The 19,344-nt window shown below is 56.7% G+C and overlaps 2 non-coding genes and 1 pseudogene across 2 annotated transcripts; 2 read left to right on the top strand and 1 right to left on the bottom strand.

Annotated features, from left to right (window-relative positions):
- The window catches only part of LOC120381855, a 302,668-nt pseudogene that overhangs the window by 7,808 nt on the left and 275,516 nt on the right, over nt 1-19,344 (top strand).
- Nucleotides 6,546-6,618, bottom strand: TRNAV-AAC. Its single transcript has one exon. It is a non-coding gene; the product is annotated as a tRNA-Val (tRNA).
- Nucleotides 11,813-11,894, top strand: TRNAS-GCU. The gene has a single exon. It is a non-coding gene; the product is annotated as a tRNA-Ser (tRNA).

The raw sequence follows: 19,344 nt of genomic DNA, 5'->3' as shown, positions 1-19,344 counted from the left end.
CAGACCTTGCTGAGTCACAAGGCATATCTGCCTTCTCTCAATGGGTCGATTGTGTAGCTGATGGTCCGTAATGGGCCATCAAGCAGGCTAGGCAGAACTGACACCAACTTGTCTGGCTGGGGTGTTCCCTGGAAGCAGAGCACAAGTTTGAAATACGGGCAGCATAGAGCCAATATTCATAATGTCAATTTCAAAAATGATACATATCTAGAGATGGCATCATTATAATCAGCCAATCAGAACCTCTCCATAGACCCCTTACACGACAACCTTTCTACAATATTGGCTGCAAATATAGAACAGTGGTCGCAATGGTGATCTATACGGTTACAGATTATGTCAATAACATCACAGGAGGTGACACGGCATCAGTGAGACTGATACTGGAATAGCCTCCAGTTTTGGTGTCCTCATGTGAAAAAGATGTTGTGAAACTGGAGCTGGGGCAGCAAAGAGCCACCAAATGTCCTGAGGGCTGGAGAAAAATGCCTTCTAGTGAGCTATTGAAAGAGCTCAACCTGTCCAGCTTATCAAAAGAAGATTGAAAGGTGACTTAATTGAAGTGTTGAAGTGCATTAATGGAGAAAAAAGATTGGATATTAAAGGGCTCTTTAATCTAGCAGAGAAAAGCATAACAAGACCCAATGTCTGGAAGGTGAAAAGAGACAAATTCATATTACAACTAAGGCACAAAGATTCAACAGCGAGGATGATTTACCCCAGGAAGAAGCTACCAAGGAAAGTGATGGATTCTCCATCTCCTGATGTCATTTCATGAAGACTAGATGCCTTTCTGGAATGTGTTTGCCCCAAAAGTAGCTCTTGTGTCCTACAGGAGGCCTGTGATATGCTGGGGGTCAGATTAGATGCTCTAATGGTCTCTTCTGGCCATAAAGTCGACTCATTTCTGAAAAAATGAGTGTAGCATTGGGAGCAGCGTCTGATGTTTCCCTGTCTAGCCGGCTTGCTGCCTAGAACGAACGCTCCTTGAGTGGGGTGATCCACAGGGAGCAGCTCAAACCTGCAAAGTGCCTGGCCAGGAGCTGGACATTAGCCCAGCAAGGGAGGGGTGCGGCAGTGACATCACAAAGGCCTTTGGCAGGACCTCAGCCTATTGGTCCAAGGTGGTGGGGAGGTGGTGACCTCACAGAGAGATGCTGACATCAGCCAGGCAGGACGGGGCGAGGGGCCAGGGAAACCTCAGAGACCCCTGTGGCTTTGCTTCAGCAAGTCTCCTTCTCCAGGTCTCTCTTTGAGGACTGAGAGTGTATTCGGGTTCACAGACGTGAGCACCAGGAGGAACCTCTTTCGAGTTTTCTCCTTCCCTTTTAGTGATTTTACTAGAAAACAGCCGTCCCTGTTTAGAAGGTAAGAGCCTCCTGGAGGTTTGAAACCTGTTCAGTCTGATCCAGCTGGTGACAGTTGAATTCTATAAAAGCAACAAAGAATCCTGTGGCACCTTATAGACTAACAGACGTTTTGCAGCATGAGCTTTCGTGGGTGAATACCCTTTTCTTCGGATGCAAGTGGGTATTCACCCACGAAAGCTCATGCTGCAAAACGTCTGTTAGTCTATAAGGTGCCACAGGATTCTTTGTTGCTTTTACAGATCCAGACTAACACGGCTACCCCTCTGATAGTTGAATTCTAGGCATGGAAAACAGGAGCTTAAGAAGGCAGAATTTTATTGCGCACCTGAGATTTTCTCTCTTAGAATCACTGGGGCCATTAGGGTTTGTCCTTTTTCTTTCACCTTTTCCTCCATCCCTCCCTCCTTTCTCTTCGTCTCTTGCTTCTTTTGTCCTTTCTCCTGTTCCCCTCACGAGGGAGGTGTGTGTGTGTGTAGGGCAGTGCTCTGCAGCTCCCACTGTGGGAGGTCCACCCAAAAATGTGGGGCTGAAATAGTGCTCGGGCTGTGATCCCCACCAGTGACCTGGGCCATCCTTTGGGCTCTCTGGTGAGAACCCTCAGCCTCCCGCCCTCAGTCTCTACCCTGATTGGCTGAGCAGGGGGTTATTGACAGGGAGGAGACTCAGATCCTTGTTGTTCTCTTTTAAGACCAAGGAAATAAGTCAGAACCAGTTCTATGTTTGATGAATTTTGCTGCTTCTCTACATTAATGGTCTCTGAGCAGCTCATGATTCTCTCTACGTTGCAGTTCTCCTCAAATACTTGCTGAATAAGTCCTGTGCACTGTTGTTGGTCTGGAGCTCATCTGAGAGCACTTTATTCAGGTCATTCCATGTCTGAAATTCAAGATCCGAGGGTTAGTTTGAAAATCAGGGCTCTTGGGTCCTATTCCCAACTCTGCCACTGACTGGCTGTGTGACCTAAGACAAGTCAATTCTCCTTTCTCAGCCTCAGCTTCTCCCTCTTTCAAGTAGGGATAATAATGATCCGCTCCTACCTACCTCAACACACTCACTCTTCCCCAACACACACACACACTGTCTCTCCCCCCACACACACAGTCTCCACACTGCAGTTGAAAAGCAGCTGGCAATCTAGTAGGATGCCCATGGAACAATGGGAGAGAGAAACCTGCATCACTGAAAGTGCAGCCATGGAGCCACTACACACCAGCCTGGCCTAGCTGGCAAGAATCAAATCTCCACAGAAACACCCTGTGGCTTCTAACCCAGCTCCCTAAGGCCTCAGCCACAACCACTTAACACAGGGGCCTTTCTACACTCTGGTTCTGTTCTCACTGAAGGGTCATTTCCAATTGTTCACTCGGATCAGCTTCCCCAGCACACTCACTGCTGTGCAGCTCTGTACGTGTGGCCATGGCTCAGCAGCCAGAGTTCCTGCCCATTTCCCCATTTCTGTTTGTGGTTAATGACGTTGCAGTAGATGGTTCGTTTCCTGCCTTGGCAATTCAGACGGACCCTTTTCCCAGCACATCAGTCCCTGGCTGGGTCTCCTGGGCAGTGGAAAACATCCCTTGTTTGGCCCTGCCAAGGGGATCGTGCAGAGCTGAGACGTCACTCGGCTTGGATCAAAGGGGGAGTTGGATGGAATTTATCACACAACCCTCCCTGCTCCCCAGAGCCCCACGGGGAGAAGCTAGAGAAGGGGAGTCGTTCCTCCCTGCGCTCCCAGAAGAGCTGCTAGGACTCCTTCCTGCCAGCTACTCACCCCTGGATCCATCCTCAGCTCCTGGGATCTTCCTGCTCCAGAGGCTCCAGAGGCCTGGGGTGGGGAGGGCGTCACTGCACCATCTGACACACAAGGGAGGTTTCTGCAATTGAAGGAAGGAGCAGAAAATGGAGAGGAAAGAAACAGAAAACGCCTCGTCTCTCCCCTCCCCCTCCCAGCAAGACATGTTACCAAGGACCAGCATTAGGGGAAATGGTGCCCTGGGCACACCTTGTACTTTGGCCCTATCCCGTCGCCCCTGGACGATCCCCTCCCACTTTACCGCCAGCGCCTGCACGCCCGACCCTTGCCCCTCCCCCACCCCTACCTCTGCCCCCTCCTGTGCCCTAGCCCCTACGCTGTGGCCCCTTGGCCCTTCACTCCTGCACTCCCCTCCTGTGCCCCCAGCCACTGCCCCTCTCCTGCACCCCCTTCACCCGTAATCTCTGTGCCCCCTCCTGCACCCCCTTCACGCAACCCCTGCACCCCGTCCTGTGCCGCCAGCCACTGCCCCTCTCCTGCACTCCCTTCACCCAACCCCTGCACCCCCTCCTGTGCCACCAGCCATTGCCCCTCTCCTGCATCCCCTTCACCCCAACCCCTGCGCCCCCTCCTGTGCCCCCAGCCACTGCCCTCTCCTGCACCCCTTCACCCCTAACTTCTGCACCCTCCTGTGCCCCAGCCACTGCCCCTCTCCTGCACCCCTTCACCCCTAACCCCTGCGCCCCTCCTGTGCCACCAGCCACTGCCCCTCTCCTGCACCCCTTCACCCCTAACCCCTGCACCCCCTCCTGTGCCACCAGCCACTGCCCTCTCCTGCACCCCCTTCACCTAACCCCTGCGCCCCCTCCTGTGCTACCAGCCACTGCCCCTCTCCTGCACCCCTTCACCCCCAACCCCTGCGCCCCCTCCTGGGCCCACGTGGGGACACTGACCTGTGTGCATGGAGCAGCTGGCATTGCTCCTCCCTGGAACGCTGCTCCTCTGGGCACCCCTAGGGGCTGCGGGGTGGGGTGGGCGGGGCGGAGGGGGGCGAGAAGGGACATCATCCGAGCTCCCTGCATCCAGGTCACTTTCCTCAGCTGGGCTGCGTCAGGGGAGGGCAGAGAGCAGCAGCTTCTGATGCTCCCCTCACAGCCCAGCCCAGGTGGGGAAAGTGACCAGGACGCAGGGAGCACATAGTGCTGCTCCTCGCTCCCCCCAGCCTCTGTGGGGCCACGGAGGAGCACTGGGGCAGGGGAGAGCAGTGAGCACCTTTGCACGGCCACAAGGTGCCCTTTGACCCCCTGGAGCCCTGGGCGGCTGCCGGGGGCCCCACCCCTAAGGCCGGCCGGGCTCCCCAGCATGAACAGCAGAGACACAGGGAGACTGGCCACCTACTGAGCAGAGGTAGCCTGGGCGGCTCGTAATGGAGGCTCAGGGGGGCTCAGCCTCCCCAAACCTTGCCTTGCCAAGGGGACAGTGGGGCCCATGACTAGGGGCCCTGGCCAAATTAGGCCCCCCTGGGAAAGTCTCCCCCATGGGGGCCCCAGGGCTGGAGGAGCTCCCACTCCCTGCTACGGCCCGGGGGCTGCAGCAGGGGCACAGAGCGTCTCTGGTCTCGGGGCCGCAGCGGGGCCGGGTTAAAGGAGTGACAGGGTGGGGCCAGTGGGGGAAGGGGTGGAGCAGAGGTGACAGTGGATGGGGCCATGGGTGGAAGGAGTGGAAGGGGGCAGAGCCACAGACAGAAGTGGGGGGGGCAGGGTTCCGGTGCTGGGGCCCCCACACTTGTTCTCCCTTTCCCTGGGCTTTGGCATCACTAGCCCCTGCTTAGTGAGTAGGGGTCAGTGGTCCCCAAAATGTGGGGCGTGACTCCTAGGGGGACACAGAGGAAGATTGATGGGGGCACCTCAGGGCCTGAGCCAGCCCCCATGGAGGGCAGGGAGGGAGCCCCACTCAGCCCCACTCTGTCCCAGCTCTTCCTCAGCCTGGGCCCCTGGCTCCCAGCCGGGCCTCGACCCCCTGACCCCTGTCCGCACCCTCTCCCCAGCAAGCAACGGCCCCACTCCCAGCCCCGGTTCTCGACCGCGGCTTCCGAGGGGCCACAGCCATGGATACAAGGGTGCAGTGTGAAATGTTTGGGGACCACTGGGTTAGGGTGACGTCCTCAATCACTTCTCTGCCGTCCAATGAAAGCGATTCCTCACCCACCCACCCCTCTGTCAGGACGGCCTAGGTACGTTCTGCTGCCCTTCACTCGTACAGGAAGGAGAATAACATTTCATTCCACTCAATCCTAAAGTGATTTGCAACCCACCACCATCCCAAACTGGTCATTTCGGGGAAGCGGCCCCATCATGCTGCATAGCTAGGCAGAGTAGGGGTGTCTGTGCAAACACGGCCTGTTCCTGAAGTCTTCCCCCAGCTCCTCACTAGATGTGAGGGGGGAGCTCATTCAGCCCCTGCTTACAGTTAGTATTTAAAAACTCTTTAGTGTCCCTATCTCTGTCGGCCTTAGATTTCTCCTCCTGTACCTTTGCTAACAGCTCAGATGAGGTGGCTGCGTGGTTAAGGTGCTGGACTGCTAATCCATTGTGCTCTGCATGTATAGGTTCAAATCCCATTCTCATTGTCTGCATTTAGTCTTCACCCTCCTTTATAGACAACCATCTCCCCCTTTGGTACAATGACAGATCCAACAATGTTGCTTCTGTTACCCAAAATTGGGCCAGCTAATAAGCTTAGGGAGGACTAATGACCCCCCAGAGTTATGCAGAAAGCAGCACATTTATTATACTGACAGCTAAGCTCAAAAGAAGGGCTGGGGGAGGGTGTCACACTCTCACTCGCATACTCACGCTCCCAGGACAGGCCTGGCACTGGGGATGTCAGGATTCTGCCAGGTAAGTGTCCCCAGCGCGCGATGGACGGTGCGATGAAGGTAAGTCTTCCCGAGGCGCGATGGAATGTAACACAGCGAATCACTGGCCAGGCGGTCGGGGCAAAGGGCATTCACTGGAGGTACAAGCTTGTGAGTGACTCCTGAGCACAGGGCCCCTTCCCCTTTTAAGGACCTGCTCCTCATGGCCTGCAACTGGAGATGACTTGGCTGCATCTGGTGGGTCACACTCCACCTCAGCCAGTGTCCATGCTCTGGGTGTGTGAGTGCTGCCTAATGAGAGTCCCAGACACCTTGTCTATCTAGGAACTCTTCTGCTCTTCCAGCTGTTCAACCAGCCTATTCATCCCCCAAGCATTGCAGGAGGGAGCGGGAGGGGAGGGGAAAGCCACTTCACAGGCATTCAGAGAGGAGAGGAGACAAAAGCGAGGGGAGGGGAAGTATAACAGACCTTTTGAGCATAGAAATCACTGCTGCTCCTACAACAGCAGGGACAGGCCACTAGGAGCTGGGAAATAATAAGCGAGCATGTTTCTGCCTGGTTTTGAACCAGGGACCTTTTGCATGTTAGGCAAATGTGATAACCACTACACTACAGAAACTCTGTCATGGGGCTCTGCCCCTCCCTTCATAAGAACATAAGAATGGTCATTGTGGGTCAGACCAAAGGTCCATCCAACCCCATATCCTATCTGCCAACAGTGGCCAATGCCAGGTGCCCCAGAGGGAGTGAACCTAACAGGTAATGATCAAGTGATCTCTCTCCTGCCATCCATCTCCACCCTCTGACAAACAGAGGCTAGGGACACCATTCCTTACCCATCCTGGCTAATAGCCATTAATGGACGTAACCTCCATTAATGTATCTGCAAAAAGAACAAGGAGAACATGTGGCACCTTAGAGACTAACAAATGTATTTGAGAATAAGCTTTTGTGGGCTAAAACCCACTTCCTTGGATGCATGCAGTTAAAAATACAGTAGGAATATATATATACACACAGAGAACATGAAAAAAATGGGTGTTGCCATACACACTATAACGAGAGTGATCAGTTAACGTGAGCTGTTATTAGCAGGAGAAAAAAAACCTGGTGTTGCTAGGGGAACAGGAGAAAGGACAAAGGAAGCAAGAGATGAAGAGAAAGGAGGGAGGGAGGGAGGAAGAGGTGAAACAAAAAGGACAAACCCTAATATCCCCAGTGATTCTAAGGGACAAAATCCCAGGTGTGCAATAAAATTCTGCCTCCTTAAGCTCGTGTTTTCCACACCCAAAATTCAACTCTCACCAGATGGATCAGACTGAACAGGTTTCAAACCCCGAGGAGACTCTTACCTTCTAAACAGGGACGGCTATTTTCTAGTAAAATCACTAAAAGGGAAGGAGAAAACTCGAAAGAGGTTCCTCCTGGTGCTCACGTCCGTGAACCTGAATACTCTCTCAGTCCTGAGAGAGAGACCTGGAGAAGGAGACTTGCTGCAGCAAAGCCACAGGGGTCTCTGAGGTTTCCCTGGCCCCTCGCCCCTGTCCTGCCTGCCTGATGTCAGCATCGCTCTGTGAGGTCACCACCTCCCCACCACCTTGGACCAATAGTCTGAGATCCTGCAAAAGGCCTTTGTGATGTCACTGCCACACCCCTCCCTTGCTGGGATAATGTCCTGCCCCTGGCCAGGCACTTTGCAGGTTTGAGCTACTCCCTGGGGATCACCCCACTCAAGGAGCGTTCGTTCTAGGCAGCGAGCCAGCTAGACAGGGAAACATCAGACGCTGCTCCCAATGCTACACTCAGTTTTTCAGAAATTAGTCGACTTTATGGCCAGAAGAGACCATTAGAGCATCTAATCTGACCCCCTGCATATCACAGGCCTCCTGTATGACACCATAGCTACTTTTGGGGCAAACACATTCCAGAAAGGCATCTAGTCTTCATGAAATGACATCAGGAGATGGAGAATCCACCACTTCCCTTGGTAGCTTGTTCCTGTGGTGAATCATCCTTGCTGTTGAATATTTGTGCCTTAGTTGTAATATAAATTTGTCTCTTTTCACCTTCCAGCCATGGGGTCTTGTTAGGTCTTTCTCTGCTCGATTCAAGAGCCCTTTAATACCCAATCTTTTCTCTCCCTGAAGGTCCTTCAACACTTCAATGAAGTCACCTTTCAATCTTCTTTTGATAAGCTAAGCAGGTTGAGCTCTTTCCATAGCTCACTAGAAGGCATTTTTCTCCAGCCCTCAGAACCTTTGGTGGCTCTTTGCTGCCTCAGCAGAGCAGTTTGCAGGGACCACTGGAGTGGTTCATGGAACGGCTGGTGGAGTGGAGCGGCTCAGACTCCCTGCTTGCGAGAGGGGAAATATTGCCTCCTAGAGGCGCCTGGGGAGGTGGTATGTAATTGTCCCAGGTCACTGGGTGGGGGCTTGAGCCAGTTTTGCATTTTGTTATTGAAACAGAACCCCTAGATACTGAACCCGGCCCTTGTTGCTGCCAACTCAGAGGGGCAGAAGGGTTACAGGAATTTATCACACAACCCTCCCTGCTCCCCAGAGCCCCACGGGGAGAAGCTAGGGAAGGGGGAGTCATTCCTCCCCTGCGCTCCCAGAAGAGCTGCTAGGACTCCTTCCTGCCAGCTACTCACCCCTGGATCCATCCTCAGCTCCTGGGATCTTCCTGCTCCAAAGGCTCCAGAGGCCTGGGGTGGGGAGGGCGTCACTGCACCGTCTGACACACAAGGGAGGTTTCTGGAATTGAAGGAAGGAGCAGAAAATGGAGAGGAAAGAAACAGAGAGAAAACGCCTCGTCTCTCCCCTCCCCCTCCCAGCAAGAAATGTTACCAAGGACCCGCGTTAGGGGAAACGGTGCCCTGGGCAAAACTTGTACTTTGGCACTTCCCCATCGCCCCTGGACGATCCCCCTCCCCCTTTACCCCCAGCTCCTGCACTCCCGACCCTTGCACCTCCCCCACCCCTAACTCTGCCCCCTCCTGTGCCCTAACCCCTACGCTGTGTCCCCTCTGCCCTTAACTCCTGCACCCCCTCCTGTGCCACCAGCCACTGCCCCTCTCCTGCACCCCCTTCACCCCTAACCCTGCACCCCCTCCTGTGCCACCAGCCACTGCCCCTCTCCTGCACCCCCTTCACCCCAATCCCTGCGCCCCCTCCTGTGCCCCAGCCACTGCTGCTCTCCTGCATCCCCCTTCACCCCTAACCCCTGTGCCCTCCTGTGCCACCAGCCGCTGCCCTCTCCTGCACCCCTTTCACCCCAACCCCTGCACCCTCTCCTGTGCCACCAGCCACTGCTGCTCTCCTGCATCCCCTTCACCCCAGCCCCTGCACCCCCTCCTGTGCCCCAGCCACTGCCCCTCTCCTGCACCCCTTCACCCTAACCCCTGCACCCTCCTGTGCCACCAGCCATTGCCCCTCTCCTGCACCCCTTCACCCCTAACCCCTGCGCCCCTGCTGTGCCACCAGCCATTGCCCCTCTCCTGCACCCCTTCACCCTAATCCCTGCGTCCTCCTGTGCCACCAGCCACTGCCCCTCTCCTGCACCCCTTCACCCCAACCCCTGCACCCCCTCCTGTGCCCCCAGCCACTGCCTCTCTTCTGCACCCCCTTCACCCCTAACCCCTGCACCCCTCCTGTGCCCCCAGCCACTGCCCCTCTCCTGCACCCCTTCACCCCTAACCCCTGCGCCCCTCCTGCACCCCAGCCACTGCCCTCTCCTGCACCCCTTCACCCCTAACCCCTGCACCCTCCTGTGCCCCAGCCACTGCCCCTATCCTGCACCCCTTCACCCCAACCCCTGTACCCCTCCTGTGCCACCAGCCACTGCCTCTCTTCTGCACCCACTTCACCCCTAACCCCTGCACCCCTCCTGTGCCCCCAGCCACTGCCCCTCTCCTGCACCCCTTCACCCCTAACCCCTGCGCCCCTCCTGCACCCCAGCCACTGCCCCTCTCCTTCACCCCTAACCCCTGCACCCCCTCCTGTGCCATCAGCCACTGCCCCGCGCCTGCCCCGTCACCCCTAACCCTGCACCCTCCTGTGCCACCAGCCACTGCCCCTCTCCTGCACCCCCTTCAGCCCTAACCCCTGCACCCCTTCCTGTGCCACCAGCCAGTGCCCCTCTCCTGCACCCCCTTCACCCTAACCCCTGCGCCCCCTCCTGTGCCACCAGCCACTGCCCCTCTCCTGCACCCCCTTCACCCCTAACCCATGTGGGGACACTGACCTGTGTGCATAGAGCAGCTGGCATTGCTCCTCCGGGCACCGCTAGGGGCTGTGGGGGAGTGGGAGGTGGGCGAGAAGTGACATCATCCGAGCTCCCTGCATCCAGGTCACTTTCCTCAGCCGGGCTGCGTCAGGGGAAGGCAGAGAGCAGCAGCTTCTGATGCTCCCCTCACAACCCAGCCCAGGTGGGGAAAGTGACCAGGATGCATGGGGCACATAGTGTTGCTCCTTGCTCCCCCCACCCTCTATGGGGCCACGGAGGAGCATTGGGGCAGGGGAGAGCAGTGAGCAGCTTTGCACGGCCACACGGTGCCCTTTGACCCCCTGGAGCCCTGGGCGGCTGCCGGGGGGCCCACCCCTAAGGCCGGCTGGGCTCCCCAGCACGAACAGCAGAGACACAGGGAGACTGGCCACCCACTGAGCAGAGGTAGCCTGGGCGGCTCGTAATGGAGGCTCGCGGGGGCTCAGCCTCCCCAAACCTTGTGTCGCCAAGGGGGCAGTGGGGCCCATGACTAGGGGCCCTGGCCAAATTGGGCCCCCCTGGGAAAGTCTCCCCCATGTCGGCCCCAGGGCTGGAGGAGCTCCCACTCCCTGCTACGGCCCGGGGGCTGCAGCAGGGGCACAGAGCGTCTCTGGTCTCGGGGCCGGGGTAAAGGAGTGACAGGGTGGGGCCAGTGAGGGAAGGGGTGGAACAGAGGTGACAGTGGGTGGGGCCGTGGGTGGAAGGGGTGGAAGGGGGCGGAGCCACACACAGAAGTGGGGGGGGGGTCATGGTTCCAGTGCTGGGGCCCCTGCACTTGTTCTCCCTTTCCCTGGGCTTTGGCATCACTAGCCCCTGCTGAGCGAGTAGGGGTCAGTGGTCCCCAAAATGTGGGGCGTGACTCCTAGAGGGACACAGAGGAAGATTGATGGGGGCACCTCAGGGCCTGAGCCAGCCCCCATGGAGGGCAGGGAGGGAGCCCCACTCAGCCCCACTCTGTCCCAGCTCTTCCCCAACCCCACCCTCAGCCTGGGCCCCTGGCTCCCAGCCCGGCCTCGACCCCCTGACCCCTGTCCGCTCCCCTCTCCCCAGCAAACAACGGCCCCACTCCCAGCCCCGGTTCTCGACCGCGGCTTCCGAGGGGCCACAGCCATGGATACGAGGGCGCAGTGTGAAATGTTTGGGGCCCACTGGGTTAGGGGGACGTCCTCAATCACTTCTCTGCAGTCCAATGAAAGCGATTCCTCCCCCACCCACCCCTCCGTCAGGACGGCCTAGGTACGTTCTGCTGCCCTTCACTCGTACAGGGAGGAGAATAACATTTCATTCCACTCAATCCTGAAGTGATTTGTTACCCACCACCATCCCAAACTCGTCATTTTGGGGAAGCACCCCCACCATGCTGCATAGCTAGGCAGAGCAGGGGTGTCTGTGCAAACACGGCCTGTTCCTGAAGTCTTCCCCCAGCTCCTCACTAGATGTGAGGGGGGAGCTCATTCAGACCCTGCTTACGCTTAGTATTTAAAAACTCATTAGTGTCCCTATCTCTGCCGGCCTTAGATTTCTCCTCCTGTCCCTGTGTTAGCTGCTCAGATGAGGTAGCTGAGTGGTTAAGGTGATAGACTGCTAATCTATTGTGCTCTACACGCATGGGTTCAAACCCCATCCTCATCAGCTGCATTTACTCTTCACTCTCCTTTATAGACAACCATCTCCCCCCTTGGTACAATGACAGATCAAACAAAACCTTTCTCAGAATCTCAGCTGCCTCCCCCTGTTGCTTCAAATAAAATGTCTAAATCCCAGATTTCTAAAAAAATTCTCTAGTCCTGCATTTCTTAGTTTTTATCTCAAAAGGGAACAGCCTCTTAATCTCCCCCAAACACCCTGGGACCTCCCCAAATAATTAAAATACCCCCAACCTGAGCAAGGCCACAACAGTGAACCAGAGCTAGTGTCTAGGCCAAGCTGTTCTGAAGGAGGCAACTCAACCATTTTCCCTCTGCTTCCCTTGGCAAAGTCTGACTGAGAAAACAAAATTCCCCAAACTGAAAATTTTCTGCTGAAAAACCACTACTAGTGTGTTTGGGGACTTTGGTTTGAATGTATTATTATTATTCTCTTCTGATTTCTGAATCAGTTTTGTCATCCAGGTGTATTTCCAGCTGTTGAGTTGTGGGGAGGAGAGGCCAACTCATAATGTCTCTACCCCACCTGTCATAGTTTCTTCCAACTGGCTAGGAAGTACCTTTGCTAGGATGTGAGTCAAGCAGTGTCCATTGTCGCTGTGCTATCTCGGAGACGTCTGCATTGTACACGGCTCCTGGGATAGTCCTTGGGAGTGTGGATCCCAGCAGCGGTCTGGCTCCTCCCTTGTCACACCTGAAAGGCTGGTGGTGGGCATTTCCCAACCTCATCTCAGTAACACACACAGAGCACAACTTCCCAGCCAATGCTACACACACAATCCCTCACAATATTAATGTTCAACAGAACAAGACTTTTGAAATGACACCTCACCAGGCAGACTTTGTACAAACCGTATCATCATTATAGGAGAGTGGTGAATATGGGGCTTCCAGGGTGCTGCTTTGAGCACAGCGAGCCACCCCTGGGCTGACACTGCAATGGAGACGTACCCTTAGAGTCCATCTCTCCTGGGATAAAGATGGCAGCATGGCTGGCCTGGACCATCTGACATGGGCTCATGAAGCTAAAGCTGAGAGGCTAAAAACTGTGGTGCAGATATTTGTGTTCACACTGAAGCCTGGGTTCGGAAACCCTCACCCCTCGGGGGGTCTCAGAGGTTGGGCTCAAGCCCATCTGTCTGCACTGTAATTTTATAGTCTTGCAGCCCAAGCCCCATAACCCTGAGTCAGCTGACCCGGGCTTTGCGACAGGTGCCCTGGGTGTGTTAATCGCAGTGCAGACATAACATTAGGCTACGTCTCCAGTGCAATGAAACACCCACGACTGGCCCGTGTCACATTAATCAGGGTCATGCGGCTTGGGCTGTAAAGTTGCAGTGTCCGTGTCTCAGCTCAGGCTCAGTCCCCTGCTCCAGGAGCCCAGAAGGTTGGGAGGGGGTTTAGCAAGTGGAAATGGTAAAACCGCAGGGGAGTATTACCCTGGACTCATGGCATTTCCCCATTGGTCTGTCTGCTCTGGGGCAGGGACAATGACACGTCCTGCTGCATTCATCATTTCAAAGGGTGGTTTAGGATTTTCATTCTCAGACACGGTGCACAAAACAGGACTCAACCCTCGGCATAAACTAAACGAGCTGCCCACAGATTCTGGCAGCCACAATGAGCATTTGGTGTGAGAGCTCAGACCTGCCCCTGTCCCAGAGGGATGGGGTCGTCTGTGAGGGGACTGGACCACTGACCTATCAGCTCCTAACTCCCAAACTTTCAGTAACTCTATCCTCAGTGCCTGTGAGTGTAATTTAAACCATAAGAAAAACCACACTAGGCTAGACCGAAGGTCCATCTAGCTCTGAATCTTGTCTTCTGACAGTAGCCAGTACCAGGTGCCCCAAAAGCAACTCAGTAAGGTACCACTGGAACTTGAACCCAGGATCTCCTGTATACAAAACAGTGGTTTTAGCCAGCTAAGCCATGGTGCCTACAGCTGCTGAAGGGATCATGTCTGCACACACCTGACTCTCTGCCAACCTCCATCTGGGCCTGACAAGCTTTGCTGGTGTTTGGATTCAGTAAAGCAGAGGAGCAGGTGAAGTTTTACTCCCAAGGTTCTTTGGACAGGTCTACACTACAAAATTAGATCGGTGTAACTACATTACTCAGGGGTGTGAAAAATTTACCTCCCTAAGTAATGCAGTTATATCAGCCTAACCCCGGTGCAGATAGCGCTGTGCCAACAGGAGGGCTTCTCCCATCAACATAGCTTGGGGAGGGGCTTGGTTAGTGAAGATGGAGAATAGGTGGCCCATGGCTCTTGCATTTGGGGAGGCTGGGTGTGAGCGCTGGAAGCTCCCTAGAAGTGGGGAGCCCATTGGTGCCCAGACCATGGCACTGCCCTCCCCCTTCTCCTGTCTCTGAGGACCCCCCTGTGCTCCCCCCTTGCTCCTGTTTGGCCACTTCCCACCCACCTCTCTTCCTCTTTGGCTGAGGACGGCTGAGCCACCTCTCGCTCGCTCCCCTCCTCCCCCAAGGCCTTCCTGCCTCCTGCTCGTGCCTCTCCACCCCCTACCACAAGGTCTGCCCACCAGCCGCCACCGCCACCTCTCTGACCCATCCCTGCAACTCACCCTGCCCACCACCCACACCTCTCTGCCTCTCCCCTGAGACCTGCCCTGCCCACTACCCCCACCTCCGAGACCTGCTCTGCCCACCGCTCGAACCTCTCTGCCCCTCCCCTGAGACCCACCCTGTCCACGTCTTTCTTCGGTCGTCTGTTGTTATTCCATGAAGCATCAAGAATGGAATAAAAAGCTGAGTTTACTCCAGGGTGAGGAAACAAAGAAGCCACCAACCCCCCGGCATTGCTGCTTTAGTTAAAGTGTTTAGTTAAAACAGCTATTGAATGTCCTCCCTATGCCCCTTGTGTCACCAGAGCACATCCATGCTAGCAGTTCTTGGATGGCAACAGAGAGCAGTGCACTGTGGGCAACTATCCCACTGTGCAACTGGCTGCAGGGTGTTTTGGGAAGGGTTTGCAATGCCTCACGGGCTGGTACAGCATCACATGATGCAGGTTTCTCTATCCCACCGTTCCACGGGCATCTTACTAGATTACCAGCTGCTTTTCAACTGCAGTGTGCGTGGCGGGGTAGAGACTGTTTGTGTTCTGGGGAGAGACAGTGTGTGTGCTGGGGAAGAGTGAGTGTGTTGAGCTAGGTAGGAGCGGATCATTATTATCCCTACTCGAAAGAGAGAGAAGCTGAGGCTGAGAAAGGAGAATTGACTTTTCTTAGGTCACACAGCCAGTCAGGGGCAGAGCTGGGAATAGGACCCAAAAGCCCTGATTTTCAATCTAACCATCGGATCTTGAATTTCATACACTGAATGACCTGAATAAAGTGCTCACAGATGAGCTCCAGACCAACAACAGTGCGCACTAATTATTCAGCAAGTATCTCAGGAGAACTGCAACGTTTGAGAGAATCATGAACTGCTCAGAGACCATTAATGTAGAGAAGCAGCAAAATTCATCAAACATAGAACTGGTTCTGACTTATTTCCTTGGTCTTAAAAGAGAACAACAAGGATCTGAGTCTCCTCCCTGTCAATAACCCCCTGCTCAGCCAATCAGGGTAGAGACTGAGGACGGGAGGCTGAGGGTTCTCACCAGAGAGCCCAAAGGATGGCCCAGGTCACTGGTGGGGATCACTGCCCGAGCACTATTTCAGCCCCACATTTTTGGGTGGACCTCCCACAGTGGGAGCTGCAGAGCCCTCCCCCGCAACACACACACACACCCCTCCTGGTGTTGGGAGGTGAACAGGAAAAAGGACAAAAGAAGCAAGAGACAAAGAGAAAGGAGGGAGGGAGGGAGGGAGGAAGGAAAAGGTGAAACAAAAAGGACAAACCCTAATGTCCCCAGTGATTCTAAGGGACAAAATCCCAGGTGCGGAATAAAATTCTGCCTCCTTAAGCTCGTGTTTTCCATGCCTAGAATTCAACTCTCACCAGATGGATCAGACTGAACAGGTTTCAAACCTCCAGGAGGCTCTTACCTTCTAAACAGGGACGGCTGTTTTCTAGTAAAATCACTGAAAGGGAAGGAGGAAACTCAAAAGAGGTTCCTCCTGGTGCTCACGTCCGTGAACCCGAATACTCTCTCAGTCCTCAGAGAGAGACCTGGAGAAGGAGACTTGCTGCAGCAAAGCCACAGGGGTCTCTGAGGTTTCCCTGGCCCCTCGCCCCTGACCTGCCTGGCTGATGTCAGCATCTCTCTGTGAGGTCACCACCTCCCCACCACCTTGGACCAATAGGCTGAGGTCCTGCAAAAGGCCTTTGTGATGTCACTGCCACACCCCTCCCTTGCTGTGCCAAAGTCCTGCCCCTGGCCGGGCACTTTGGAGGTTTGAGCTACTCCCTGTGGATCACCCCACTCAAGGAGCGTTTGTTCTAGGCAGCAAGCCGGCTAGACAGGAAAACCTCAGACGCTGCTTCCAATGCTACACTCAGTTTTTCAGAAATTAGTCGACTTTATGGCCAGAAGAGACCATTAGAGCATCTAATCTGACCCCCTGCATATCACAGGCCCCCTGTATGACACAAGAGCTACTTGGGTCTGTTCCTAGAATGGAAGCCGCATATTAAACAAATCCCAACAGGTTTGCTACACCCTGGCCTCCTCCCATTCTCCACCCGTGAATGTTTTGGCTACTCCAACCTCCAAGCCAGACTGCCCAAGCCTCCCACCTCCTGTGTATTTGCTGTCCCTTCAGCAGGAACCCACCAGAACCCCCCTCCCCCCCCCCCAATAATCCCTACCTGAACTGGCTCCACTGCAGCCGTTTCCCTTCCCTGTCCCATGGGAGGATGGGATGAGCTGGAGCGAAACATGGACGACATCCTGCAGCCTGGCAGGGCGAGAAGGGCAGTTGTGGAGGTTTCAGAACAGGCTTTAGTTCCTGGGGGAATCGTGATGTGACATGATCTTTCCCTGCAGAGACACAGCCTAGGTTCTGCCATGCTGGGAACATGCTCCATCTCTTTATTGCAGGGCAGACCTGGCCCCTGCTGCCAGGCTAAGCCCACAGGGAGATTTTTCAGCCTCCCCAGTAATAAAGTCTCTGAACAAAATGCTGGAAAGGAGCAGAACCAAAGGGGCTGGGCAGGCTCCATAGGGACACTGGCTCCTCCCTTCCCCTCCTGTGCGGCCATGTCCTGTTGCTGGCAGAGATCGGCCCCCCCATCTCCCCCCCAGAGACAGCCACGTCTGCGGGCTCCCCCAGCCAGCACCTACTGACCCCCACCCACGCTGGGGGAGTGACACAGGACAGCAAATTCCACCTACCCAAGGACAAATTGCTGCAGATAAACGGGCTGGGTTCACATCCCAAAGCTGAGGAGAATTGAAGAATTATGGACAAAATAGGGAAAATAAGAGATGAGAGAGTCAATAATTTTAGGGAAAACAAGGAAATCTCCTTGGATTTTCTAGCCACATGTGGGGAGGGGAGAGAGAAGGGGAAGAACTAGAGAGAATTGTTATCAGGTTTTGAGAGGGAAAGAAATGGCACAAATAGGAAAAGGATGCAAGTAGCTCACCCCCGTGACCATAGGCGTGCGCAGCACATTTCATTAGGGTGCGCACCCAGGGAGCTCCGCCCTAGCCCCACCCCATCCACTGCCTCCCACTTCCTGCCCCCCTCAGAACTCCCAACCCCCCCTGCTCCTTGTCCCCTGACTGCCCCCTCCTGAGACCCCCCCACTGTAACTGCCTCCCTAGGACCCTACCCCCTACCTGTCCCCCTGCCCCTTACCCACACCCCTGCCCCCAGACAGACCCCGGGACTCCACGCCCCATCCAACCGCTCCCGCCCGACAGGCCCCCAGAAATCCCAATCCATCCAACCCCCTCTGCTCCCTGCCTGCTCCAATCCCGCGCCCCCGCCCGACAGGCACCCCGAACCCTCAACCCATCCAACCCTCCTGCTCCTTGTCCCCTGACCGCCCTCCAGAGACCCCCAACTCCTAATCACCCCCACCTATCCAACCCCCCTTCCCACCTCCTGGCAGCTCTGTCTAGTGGCTGCTCCCACCCACACACTCAAAGTGGCAGAGGAGGTTCCCTCTCTTTCGGGGGGAAGGTTGCCTAGTGGTTAAGGCACAGGACTCAGGCTCAGACGTTCTGGGTTTGAGTCTCTGCTCTGCCACAGACTCCCTGCTTAGCCTTGGGAAAGTCTCTTCACCTCTTTGTGCCCTAGATCCCACCTGCCCAATGGGGCCAACACTGACCCTGCCTCCTGGGCTAAATCCATCCATGGCTGGGTGATGGGGCTGGGCCCCCAGCGTAGCTCCAGCCCAGTAAGGGGCTTCTCCAGCTCAGCTCCCCCGCCCCCACGCCGGTATCTGGAGCGTCTCCTCCCCCCAACCTCCCCGAGCCCCCGCCCAGCTGGGCTCCCCGGGGCACCCGCCGCTGCTGTGGCCGGAGCCGAGCCTGGCGGGCAGGGAGCAGCGATTCACGCGGGGCCCCTGGCAGAGCCCCCAGCCCGAGCGGGGCGGGGCAGCCCCAGGGGAGCGGGGGGGGTTCTGCTGTTGCTGGCCCCGCCCCCCACCGACCCCTGGGGCTGTTTGGGGGGGGCTCACTCAGCCCCCCAGGAGCGGGGGGGAGCAGCGGAGCGGAGCCTGCCCAGCAAACAGCTGATCGCAGCTGCCCCCAGGGAAAAGCTCAGCGGAGGAGGCACCACAAGCTGCCGGCAGCGGGTCATTCCCGGGGGGGCCGAGCACCCGCCTGCAGCCGCCGCAGCCTCCTCCCCCTCCGGAGCCCCCACGGGAGGGGGGAAGCAGCCTCCCCAGCCAGGGCTCAGGGCATTGGGGTGCCGGGGCTCCCCCCATGCGCACGCCTGGGCCCGGGACACTCACACACACACTCTGCCCCGGGGCTCCCCTGGTGCCCAGAGACCGATCAACCCCCCGCCTGCCCCCCCGCCCTTCCCCGCCTGCAGCTCCGGCCTCTCCCCTCCCGCCCCGCCAGCCGCACCCAGGGGAGCCCCGGGCCCCAGGCTCTGTCCCCACCTGGAGCCCAGCGGGGCCGGGGGCAGCTCCTGCTGCAGCTGAGAACAGCGGCTCCGCTCCGGCCCGGGCGGCTCCAGCGCTGCTGGCAGCACGTGGCCACCAGGGAGCAGCTGCTGAGCCCGGGCTCCTGCGTCACAATGTGCCAGAGCCCCGCCCCCCGGAGCTGCCCCCCCCCCCGGCGGTGCCCGAGCCCCCCCCCCAGGAAGCGCCCCGCCCCCGGGCTGTGCCAGAGCCCCGCCCCAGGAGCTGCCCTACCCCAGGCTGTACCAGAGCCCCCCCCCCCGGAGCTGCCCCGCCCCCGGGCTGTGCCAGAGCCCCGCCCCCAGGAGCTGCCCCGCCCCCGGGCTGTGCCAGAGCCCCGCCCCCAGGAGCTGCCCCGCCCCCGGGCTGTGCCAGAGCCCCGCCCCCAG

Source organism: Mauremys reevesii, linkage group 14 (assembly GCF_016161935.1).
Source record: "Mauremys reevesii isolate NIE-2019 linkage group 14, ASM1616193v1, whole genome shotgun sequence".
Lineage (NCBI taxonomy): Eukaryota > Metazoa > Chordata > Testudines > Geoemydidae > Mauremys > Mauremys reevesii.
The sequence above is the reverse complement of the archived record's forward strand: the minus strand, read 5'-3'. Positions and strand labels throughout refer to the sequence as shown.